This window comes from Talpa occidentalis, unplaced genomic scaffold, assembly GCF_014898055.3.
Source record: "Talpa occidentalis isolate TD23 unplaced genomic scaffold, MPIMG_talOcc4v2.1 talOcc4.5, whole genome shotgun sequence".
In the NCBI taxonomy this organism is placed as follows: domain Eukaryota; kingdom Metazoa; phylum Chordata; class Mammalia; order Eulipotyphla; family Talpidae; genus Talpa; species Talpa occidentalis.
Window position 1 is genome coordinate 119,351,910 of NW_023604861.1, and position 11,366 is coordinate 119,363,275.

Sequence of the window (11,366 nt, forward strand, 5' to 3'; positions counted from 1 at the left end):
ATGTACTGAAATATTGGTTAAGACATGAGATCTTAACTTGAATAGCTTTGCACTACTATATAAAAACAGTTCTGACTGGTTCTGATAAGATAAAACCAGCTCTGTCCAGTTCTGATTAGATAAAACTGGTTCTGACTGGTTCCCATCAGTTCTGACCAGATAAAAGTGGTTCAAACTGATTGAAACCCATTCTAACCAGATAATTTCAGACCGGATAAAATTCATTCAAACTGGTTCTGACTGAATAAAACTGATTCAAACTGATTTTGATTGGTTCTGAATAGATATAGCTGGTCCTAACTAGGTAAAATTGATCCAGATGGGTTCTAAATGGATAAAACTGATTCTGACTTTATAAAACCAGTTCTGACTGTGCAGAACCAGTCCTGATTGGTTCTGATTAGATAAAATAATTCTGACCACTTCTGACTGTGTAAAACCAGTCTACACCGGTTCTGATGGGTTAAATTTATTGTTGTCATGGCCTCAACTGTTTGAAATCCAATAATCAATATTTAGTGAATTACACCACTAAAAGCCCCTATGCCAGGACTAGAATACTGAAGCAGTAATGGAATAGAAAGCTAAGAATTGGGAGGTTGCTCTAGTGGCTCAGGGTGACTGAATAAACTAAGGGGCATATAAGGAGATGGGGTGGAGAAAGACTAGATACTCAACAATTGTTTCTGGTTCATCCCCTGTCTCCTGAATAGTTTTTATCCCTGACTCTCTCACTTTTCAGAGAAGCCATCCAGTAATAATTGTCTACTCTAGCTCCATCAATCCCAGGACACTGCTTTCCAAATCTTCATATCACTTATCAATGGCTAACAACGTTTCTTAGTTTGTCTGTTGCTTCTCTTACTAGAAACTAAGCTTAGGGCAGTGAGTTCTTTGCTTGTACACTGAAGAACACTTAGTACCAAGTAATCATTGATTAATATTTGTTGAATTAATCTATGAATTTTTTTCTTTGTTTGAAAAAAAGTGAAGTTTATTTAAAGGAAGAAAGCAAGGACTCCCAGTTACTCTGTACCTGGGAGGGGCAAGGAAGCCCTTTCTGAATATTTCTGGAGAAAATAATTTGATACCCCATCATTCATCTATTTCTTCTGTTCTCTCCTGGTATTTCATGAACATCCATGTTCACCTTTGAAATTTCCTCACAGTTCTTGAATGTTATTTTTTTTAGCTGTTGTTGCATTTCATTTTGGAAAGTTTCAGTAATTCTAAAACTATGTCCCTATACAGTGTCATTAGTGATGAGTATTCTCTAGTAAGTAAAGAGAGGGTATATTAGAAATTGTGAAATGGGAGTCAAGTGCATTTAGTCTCCTGCTTTTATGAGTAAGAAAACCTTTTCAGTTTCTCTAAAATAGCATCCAGCAAGTTCATGACTTGAGAAGATTTTTGAAACATGAAAACACTATGTAGAACTTATAACTCCTTGAAGCTAGTTCAATATATTTAATAGATTGGCATTCTACTTTGGAAAAGTCATTCTTAGAGCAACCACAGGTTTTGAAAATTATTAAAATGAAGAATAAGTTAGGTGAAATTGATGTCCACCTCTTTATCTTACTCAGTTGACTTTATCTTGAAGATGGACAGATGCAAACAGGTGTACTCATGTTCCAACATTTTTCAAAGAGCTAGGAAGCATTTCACAGTGAAAACTTTCTCATTGGAGAAAGGCTCTTTGAGATTTTATAGGAGAGGGTTATCGATAATTATTGATGACGTACTGAACAGATTTATATGATAATCATTGTTACATTGCTCTGTTGGTATTATTAGTTAAATGTTTTTTTTTCTTCCTTCATGTTCTTCATTCTCTTGCAGATATTTGTTGATTTATTTGATGTGGGATGAACTGTTTCTATCAGGTCCTGGGAAACAAAGATGATAACATGCCCCAATTTGTGAGCACATAGATCATAACCAGAAATCCTAGTTTCCACCTCTTACATTAATATGTTTGTTTATAGCCTGTAGTATATATATATTTTTTAAATTTCATGGGCATTTGGTGTTTAATGTTTAACGTATAAAAGCGTAACTTTAATGTCTATTCAGGAAAGTCTTCTGTTGTTTTTGCCTCTATTTGAATTTTGGATATCATCAAATTGAGCACTTAAATATTAGTCACTACAATCTGAAGATTTTACTTTGATCTATCTATTTGATTTATTGTTATTTTTAGCGTGTAGTAATATGTCACTGATTAAATTCACATTGTACATTTCAGTAGCTACAGTTATTAGATTAAAAACACATGTGACTTAAGAAAAAACATGTTTTATAGAAGCTTGGATACTCTGTTTTCTCACAGTTCAATAAATACCTAAGGCTATTGAATTTCAGCTCTCAGTACATGGCACATCTCTTCAGTTAAGCTTTTTTCAATTTGGCTATGAGCATCCTACTGCTGTAAGAACGTGAAAGCTCAGCATTTCTTTTATTTGCTGATTTTATATCTAATATGCTTCCTGTGGCAATAGTAAATGCAACTGTTATTATGAATTTTATATATAAATACATATCTTAGAGTTTTTTGGAAGCAGCTATAACAACAGTAACAAAGTGTAGCTTTGTATCGCTGGAATAAAAAAAATCTGTATTCACTTATACCCATACATTTTCATAATAGGCATATTAAATTAACCCATAAGCAGTCATAAAGGAAAATATTTGGAAAATGGAAATTCATAATTTTCTTTAAACTGTACATGTATATTATATATACATATATCTTCTAATAAGAATGTTTCTACAAGATAAACAAATACAAAAGTCATTTTTTAAAGAAATAATAATAGTTACCTAATATATTTTCTTAGATATAGCTAATATAAGTGACAGCTGAAAGCATAGCCCACGATAAAAGAATGATGTAAGAAGTCTTGACATGACTTTTCTTTTAACCAGTTGTGTCACAGAAGCTACACGGATTGGGCATGCTTTTCTTTTTTTCTTTTCTGTTATTTTTTTAAAATTTTATTTTGTGTATCTTTTACATCATTTTTCATTTTTTCACAATGCATGCATTTTCATCTTGGTTATATTACCCATATAATTCCCGCCCCACTTTTATTGACCCTAATCCCTCCTTCTCCCTCTCCCCACAGTATGTCTCTGGTTTATAGTTGCTTGTTGATTGTGATTTTTAAAGATTTATTTATTTATATATACAAGAACTGGGGTACAGACCAGAGGTGCAGGGGGCAAAATGATTCACCAGAGACAGAGTGGGGAGCAGAACAGGCAGATGGACTGAAATACACTGCTGAGGGGAGCAGTGGGCAAGACAGGAGAGTTCTGTGCCATGTGGGTAGCTCCCTGGCTGCCTGCGGCTGGAACTTGCACTGCAGAGGCTGCAGATAGCTTCACAGTGCTGTGCTTAACCCCCTTGTGCCACTAGAGAGGCCCTGTGCATCCTTTTCTACATATCTTTCAAAGGAAGAAAATAAAGCTGTGATTGATTATTTAAAGTATTTTCTATTTGAGACTTTAAAAAAGAATCTCAAGTGCATTTTGTTGCTATGCAGAAATAAAGAGGGGTGTGTGTGTGTGTGTGTGTGTGTGTGTGTTAGTTCACCATACTAAATGTTCTGTATCATATCACAGATTGAACTTGACCCAGCTCTTTCTTTGTAGGTCCAGTTGTTTATCAGTTGACTTTTAAACACCTATTCATTATTACTCTTGAAACGCAAATTCAACATGTCTAATACTGAATTCCTCACACAAAGTCATTAAATTAATTAGAATGTGAGATTTGTGAAAGAGGCCACCCATTCTAGGTATCTTAAGAGAAAAGCTTTACCCTTCATATAACCAACTCTATCAATTAAGTGGCTTTAAATGCTTCTTTGCATTTCACCACCACTGTTTGGTTTTAAGATTTCAACATTTTTCATCTTAATTTCTGAAAGAGGCTCAAACTAGTCCCTCTGATTCAAAATGAGTTTCCCTACAATCCATTTTGCATATTCCTACTTTGCTTTCAGGATAAAATGTAACCTTTTCTATATAATATACAAGAATTTTCATAATGTGGTCTTCACTAATGCTATTAGGTAAGAGCTGATCATACATTAAGCCATGTAGTATCTTATCCTCTTATCCTTTGTCTTTCTTCCATTTTTGCCCCTATAACTCTTTGTCACTCTTTTTGTCATCTTTCTATACTTCTACTGACTAAATTCTGGAATACCTCTGTGGGCTTCTGTCCCTCAGTTACAGCTTCATTTAGATCCCTTCCTACCCTGTTAGACTTGATTCTCTTCCATTTCCACTTTGTATTAAATGATAGTCAGAAAGCCTGTGATTTGAAGTTCACCACTCTGGGGCGCAACTCCTGTTGTAAGTCAGTGCCTTCTCTAGCGCTCCCCTAATACTTCTAATATTTTGTTTTCTCTTTGTAAAGGTGGTTGGTCATACTTTTAGTAATGAAGTCTTAATTGTTCTACTTAATAGAACAGTTAAAATACTTTTGTGTCTTTGCCCAAAGAGGTTTCCTACTTCAGGTGCAGTGTTGCACTAAATGATCCCCTAAGTCCCTTTTAGCTGAGATAGTTGGATATTTATTATTCCATAGTCTTTGATTTCATGTCTACAGTATTGAAATGGGAAAAGTTGCAGACTTGTATACACTATAAGCTAGAACTCTCTGTGTCACCTTGACCCTAGGTTTTTTGGTTTTAGAATTTCAACATTTTTCATCTTAATTTCTGAAAGAGGTTCAAACTAGTCCCTCTGATTCAAAATGAGTTTCCCTACAATCCATTTTCCATATTCCTATTTTGCTTTCAGGATAAAATGTAACCTTTTCTATATAATATAAAAGAATTTTCACAATGTGGAAATGTTCTGTATCATATAACAGACTGTATCTGTATCATAAACAGCACATCTGTCTCCTTTATTCAGTCCCTAAGCTTGTTTTTTTCACCTTCTGGTTAGGTTCACCAGATTCACCAGCTTCTACTACAGGCCCCAGGGTCTCCAGCAATTCAACTCATCACTGTTTAGTAGGAAGTCATTTTTTAGGGATTGACCCCGATCTTAAAATATTGCCAGTTTCTTTGTGTTGTGATTGTCTGGAAAATAATGCTTAAGCTATTCTTAATGTAGTCATTGAGAAAGTGCAATGCCTCAATATATGTTATTCATTTTTAAAACATTAAAGATATCTACTATTATACAACGGCAATACCAGGATGCTCAAATGACACATATCTTTGGGTTGGGGCCTATGTATGTAAGGATACAAAAAAATAGTTGCATGAAAGATAGGCAACTGTGAGAGACCAGGGGATATGAATGAAGTTGATAACAACCTTGAAGTGTTTGAACTTAACAGGGCTCAGAACCTGGAGGCACATACAGTGAGATTCAAAGACTTTGAAAGATAGCAAAGAATCTTTTATTTGAGAGTCATAGAAATTCTGCTACCACCGAAGAATTATTGAGCCACTCTACAAATTAGAAAATAAGAACATATCATTGCATGAGTGTTGAGCATCTGGGTAAAAGGAAGGGAATTCGTTCTGTTCTATCAGAACAGAAGTGAAAAAGTTCTCTAACCATAATCTTGGTCACTATGAATCTACAGTAAATAAAATAAGTTTTAGAAGGAAAATGTTGAATGCTCATGACTTTGAGAGGCTGCCATTAAAGATATTTGGGGCTTACTTTGCAGCTAGTATTTTACTGTCTACTGCACATTCAATCAGAAAGGTAGAGGTATCCTAACCATTATTCTTGTTCAAAGAGGTAACTAGATTAAAGATATGGTCATTTAAGTTTGTTTCCTTTCTACATTATATTTCTGTCATTTTCTCTTTCTTACTTTTCCAGGCTTAGTTTAGAAGTTTAAAGGAAAATTTCAGTTATTTTCCCACTCTCAACTCTTTATTATATTCAGTTTTGTAAATGGTCCATTCTTTAGAAAGTTAAAGGTGCTCTCTAGTCAGATTTGCATATTATGCAAAGAGTAATTGTAGATTTCATTTAACTCACAGTTTGAATGTGAAGTCTCTGTAACTAAAGCCATCTTATACTTTCTAATACACTTTTTCCAATCTAACTTGAGAATAAACCAGAATCATGTGAAAAATGTCAGCCAAAAAAGAAAATGATCTCTAACTATAATTTAGAGCCCCATGAATCAGTGGTATAAGGAGCAGGCTGGGAAGGAATATTTCTAATCCTCCTAACTTTTAGAGTCTTTCATTAAAAATAATCAGGGACTTAATTTTGTGTCTACTGTTATACTTTCATATTAACTATCAGAGCTAGTGACAAAGATTTTAACAAAAAAATATTTTTTTTGGTTTTTCATGTAAGTAATGATAAATTTGTAATGATAAAAACTCCAAACCCCTCTTTTCCTATCTCTGAGTATGTATATATGTATGGATATATGAATTAAATGAGATTAAATGTATGACTCATAATAATACATATTACTTTTCATTTATGATAAAATTATTTATTGCACACCATCTGTGGGAAAGAAATAATTAATAATAATAGCTCCAATCCCCAGGACAATATTACAAAGAATTTCTTTTTTCCTGCTTTTATAGGCCAATAGAAAGAGGCCTACAAGGGATAAATTGATTTGCCCAAGGTCACCAAGCCAGCAATATCACAACTGGAAGTCAAACCCAAATTTATTTACCTCCAAATTTGACATGTTCAATTTTAGCACATTACCTTACAGAATCACACAAATTGAACAAGGAAGAGAGAAGTATATCAAAGGTATAGACATTAGTGAATTTAAAATAGTTTTTAGGAAATTTGTGGCCAGGGGGCTTGATTAGGAAAAAAAAATGTGGACATGAAAATAACAGTAAAATATATTGCAAAATATTCCTTGAGAAGTAAAAGGACAAGTCTAAAATACTTGTTCTAGCCAGAGTGATAGAATATAGAGACCATTTGCTGCTTGTTAAGTAAATTACAAAATTATGCAATGAGAGAAAATGTGTAAAAGTCAGAGAAAAGTGATAATTGATGGAGAGGACATTATTTCAATATTAACTCCTTTTCTTCTCTTTCCTGCCATTGTGTTAGTATTTTTCCATCAGAACATAATTGACAGAGTGCAGGCCATAAATTCTATGCTTGCCAGTCCCATCCCAGAGGGCAGAGGGGTTATGGAGTTATGGCAAACTCCAATGGCATGGCTGGAAGCCACCAAGAATTTATTTCTGTTTTTGTGTTGTAGCAATGCTTGAGGTACTGAGAGGGAGGGAGAGAGAGAGAGATGAGACATAGAGCTAGAGGGAGGGAGGAGGGAGATAGTGAGAGAAAGAGAGAGAGCACAAGATTGAGAGAGAGAACAAAACAATTACTTCTTTAACACCACATTTCTTCTTGATGCAATGGTCCTTGAATAACAAGATATAACCAAGGGTGGATATTGCAGACATAATAAGGGTAATGGTTGACTATTACTGAGTGAAATAAGACCTGTCCTTGGAGAATATTCGTCTCCTAACATGTTATTACCAAAGAGGGCAAAAATAGCTAGTGCAGCTTGTCACTCACAATAGAAGAAAACACTATACTTTATCCAAATATTGTAATTGAAAATAAAGCAACATATTCTGTGAAGGCAAATTGTTAAATGTTAATAACAATTTAAAAGGTTTTAGTTAAATAATCTTATTAGAATGAAGTATAATTTTGTTATGAGGAAGGTTGTAATAGCTAACTGCATAGGTCAGTGGCATTAAGTACTTTCACATTTTGTACAACCATCATCACTATCTTCTCAAGATCTTTTTTATCTTCCCCAATGGAAATTCTTATCCCCATTAAATAGTAATTCTCCATATCCCAGTTTCCCCTACCTTTTTCTTTTTGTCTCTGAAACTGAATACTCCATGTACCTGATATAAGGGCAAATGCAGTATTTGTACTCTCGTGTGGGACTTGTTTACTTAGTAGAATATCTTTAAAGTTAATCTGTGACATAGAAAGTGTCAGAATTTTATTTCTTTTTAAAGATAAATAATAGTCCATTGTATACATATACTACATCTCATTTATCCATTCAGCCGATAATGGGACTTTAACATGTTTCTGCATTTTGGATGTTGTAAATGCTGCTATAAAATTTAGTATGAAACTATCTGCTCATGTTGTATAGACAATTATTTCAAATCTATATTTGATCTCTTAAAAGTCAGGAGACTTCTATGTCAGTTAACAAAGAAGATAACAAACTAGTCATAAATCCTTGCTTACTCTGGAGTGTTTACAAATGTGGCAATTGAGAGACTTAGGTTTTAAAGATCCTTCAGAAACATGAAGTAATAGAATCTTAGGAACAGGGAAGATGTAAGGTTGGAACTGAGAATCTCCAGTTCTTTAACCCTCCGCCTACACAAATACACATACAAAGTCAAATACAATTCCAGGAGAATAAATTTATGTTAAAAACTCAATTAATAGATTAAAGGATAAATTAGCAGCAAATGAAGACTAAATGAACAAGAAAGAAAAAGCTAGAGAAGTTAGCACAAATTCAACTAAAATATAGAGAATTTAAAAGAAAAGTTAAGCTTTTCTGGAAAAGATGAGAAAGTTTTAAAATGCTTAAAACATAAATGCAAATTAAAGGCAATTCAGTCTAGAAAAAATGATTTACTAACAGGTCATTGTGGATGGAAACTCTGAAGCATCCACTTGAGAACAAGGGGATTCAGAAGGGAAGGTTGAGAGGTAAGAAAGTGAGACTAATAAAGCATCTGGCAAACCTCTAAGTCATGTAAATTATACTGACTGATTCAACCTAAAAATACTCACAAATAACCAGGAAGAAGCAAGAAAATTGATTTGATTGTCATGATGGCCAGAAAACAAATAAATATTGTTTAAGGGGATACACTAAAATAAAGATGCAGAAAAGCTAAAGTTATAAGAATGGAAAAATATATGCCAAGTAAGTAACAGCCAGAATCAAGTATATGCATCTGCACTACTTTCAGACATACTACACTTTTGGCAAAAATCATTACTCAGTATAGTCAATGTATGATAAAAGCTACAATAAACTTATGATTTGAAATGATAAAACAATTTTATAATAGTTAGCTTTATTTGCTATCTTAAAAGATGTGAAGAAATGCATTAGTAAAGCTGTGAAAAAATTGATACAAGCAACATCATAGTGGGGGAATTTAACCATCTCTCTCCTTAATTGATGGATTAAGCAGAAGATAATTATAAGACTATAGAAGATTTGAATAGCATAATTAGTAAACTTGACCTTTGCTCCCAACGACAAAGAAAATATAGTTTTAGCTAGCAAATTATTGATCACACATTAATCTCAGCAAATTTCTAATCATTTCTATGATATAGAACTTGTATGATCAACATGATTATATTGTAATTTAAAAGCAAAATAAAAACATACTTTGGTGTAGGAAAAATACTTAGAATAGGGTCATGAATGACTTACAAGTTGCTAAGTATCTAAATAAAATATCAGCAAGGTTAATATAGCACTGTAAGTGTTAAAATGAACATCATGCCCAAGTTACTTTGGATACAAGCGTATTTACCATTAGAAAATCTATTTATGTAATTTACCACAATAAACATTTTGAATAAAGACTATATGCTTACATTAACAGGCAAATAAGTTACTTCCAAATATTATTAAAAATTTGGAATCTAATGGAATTTTGATCCTAATAATATCTAAATCAAACTTATAATTAACAGGAAATGTTAGTTATTGTCCCTGGATACCTACTGTGACTGTAGTATTCGAAATTCTGGCCAGTAAAGTAAGACAAATTATAGATATTAAGACTGAGAAAAACAAATATGTCATTATTCAAGATTAAAAATTTCTACAAATTAAAAAAAGTACCAATAAATTTTTAGAATTATCAAAAGACTGCAGCAGAAATAACTTTTATACATAAGCAATATAAATTTTAGAATTTTGACATTTAAAGAGAGAGCATTTACAATTAGCAATGAAAGTCTCAAGGAATACAGTCTAAATACACATGGAACTTCACTAGAAATGATAATAGGTATAATTCTATATTATATACAGACACTTTCAAATGCTTTGATATACATTAATTAATGCAGTTACCATGACAATCAAATGAGGTAGGCAATATTACCACCCTAACTTAAAAATCAGGAAACAGACACACAGAAAGGGTAAATAACTTTCCTTTTATTCTAAAGCTTGTGGGTAGTGTTCTAGGTCTCAAATCAGAAAGTTCTCTCCACAGTTTTTGCACTTAAACTTTAGACAGTACAACATTTTGAATATGATATTTAGATACGTTTTATAGTTGCACTGGTAAAGAACTGGATAGAGGGAAATAAAATAAAGACACAGAGATCAGTGGATTAGATAATAGAATCCAGGTCCAGAAAGAGATTCAAATATATTCTGGAATAAACAAATCGAACTTATATTATTTTTAATCAATGGTACTTTCCTATTTGATCATAGAGCTTGTTGGGAAAAACCATTTATATTATACAATATCATATATCAAATAAATTCAAAAGAGATTTTAAAATAAAACTTAAAAATAATTAAAAGGGCCTCCCAGGTGGCGCAGCAGGTTGAGCACGGCGCTATGAAGCTGTCCGTGGCCTTTACAGTGCCGGTTCAATCCCAGTCAGTCGGTGAAGGTCCCACATGGTGCAGCAGACCGGTCCTGCGTCGCCCGCTGCTCCCCTCAGCAGTGTATTTCATCAGTCTGCCTGTTCTGTTCCCCGCTGTGTCTCTGGTGAATCCTCTCATCCTCTCACGACTCTGGCCTGTACCCCAGCTATTGCATAAAATAAAAAAAAATAAAAAAAAAAATCTTTAAAAATAATAATTAAAAGGATTATTAGCATTATATTTGTGAAAATATGCGGCTAGGGACCTTCCTAAATAAGTCTAAAATATTAAGCTATATACTTAGAGATGGAAGAAAAATAACCACAAAAATAATTTTAGGAGACATTAAAATAATAATGAAACATATACATACATTAACCCTAATACTCAAAAACTTCCCACAAACGAATAAGGAGGAGATATACTACCCAATAGAGCACTGAAAGAAAGATGTGAATCAGCAGTTAGGAAAAGAAATTAAAATGTTTAATAAACTTGAAAAAAATCTCAGTCTTATATTTAGGGAAATATATAGGAAAGCAAAATAGGACATTTTCCACTGTCAAACTGTCAGAAAAAAAGAATAAGTTCTGATGAGGACAAGAAGTGGGAAAATCTATTATACATTGCTAAGGAAAGACTGTAAATTATCTCTAAGTAAGATATACAAAAGTAACTGCAACATTCATTAAAGTAAAAA

The 11,366-nt window shown here is 33.1% G+C and overlaps 1 long non-coding RNA gene across 1 annotated transcript in view; it reads left to right on the forward strand.

Moving 5' to 3' along the window:
• Positions 1-11,366, forward strand: part of LOC119259406 (uncharacterized) — a 114,339-nt gene that overhangs the window by 22,112 nt on the left and 80,861 nt on the right. The gene's annotated exons all lie outside the window — the stretch shown is intronic.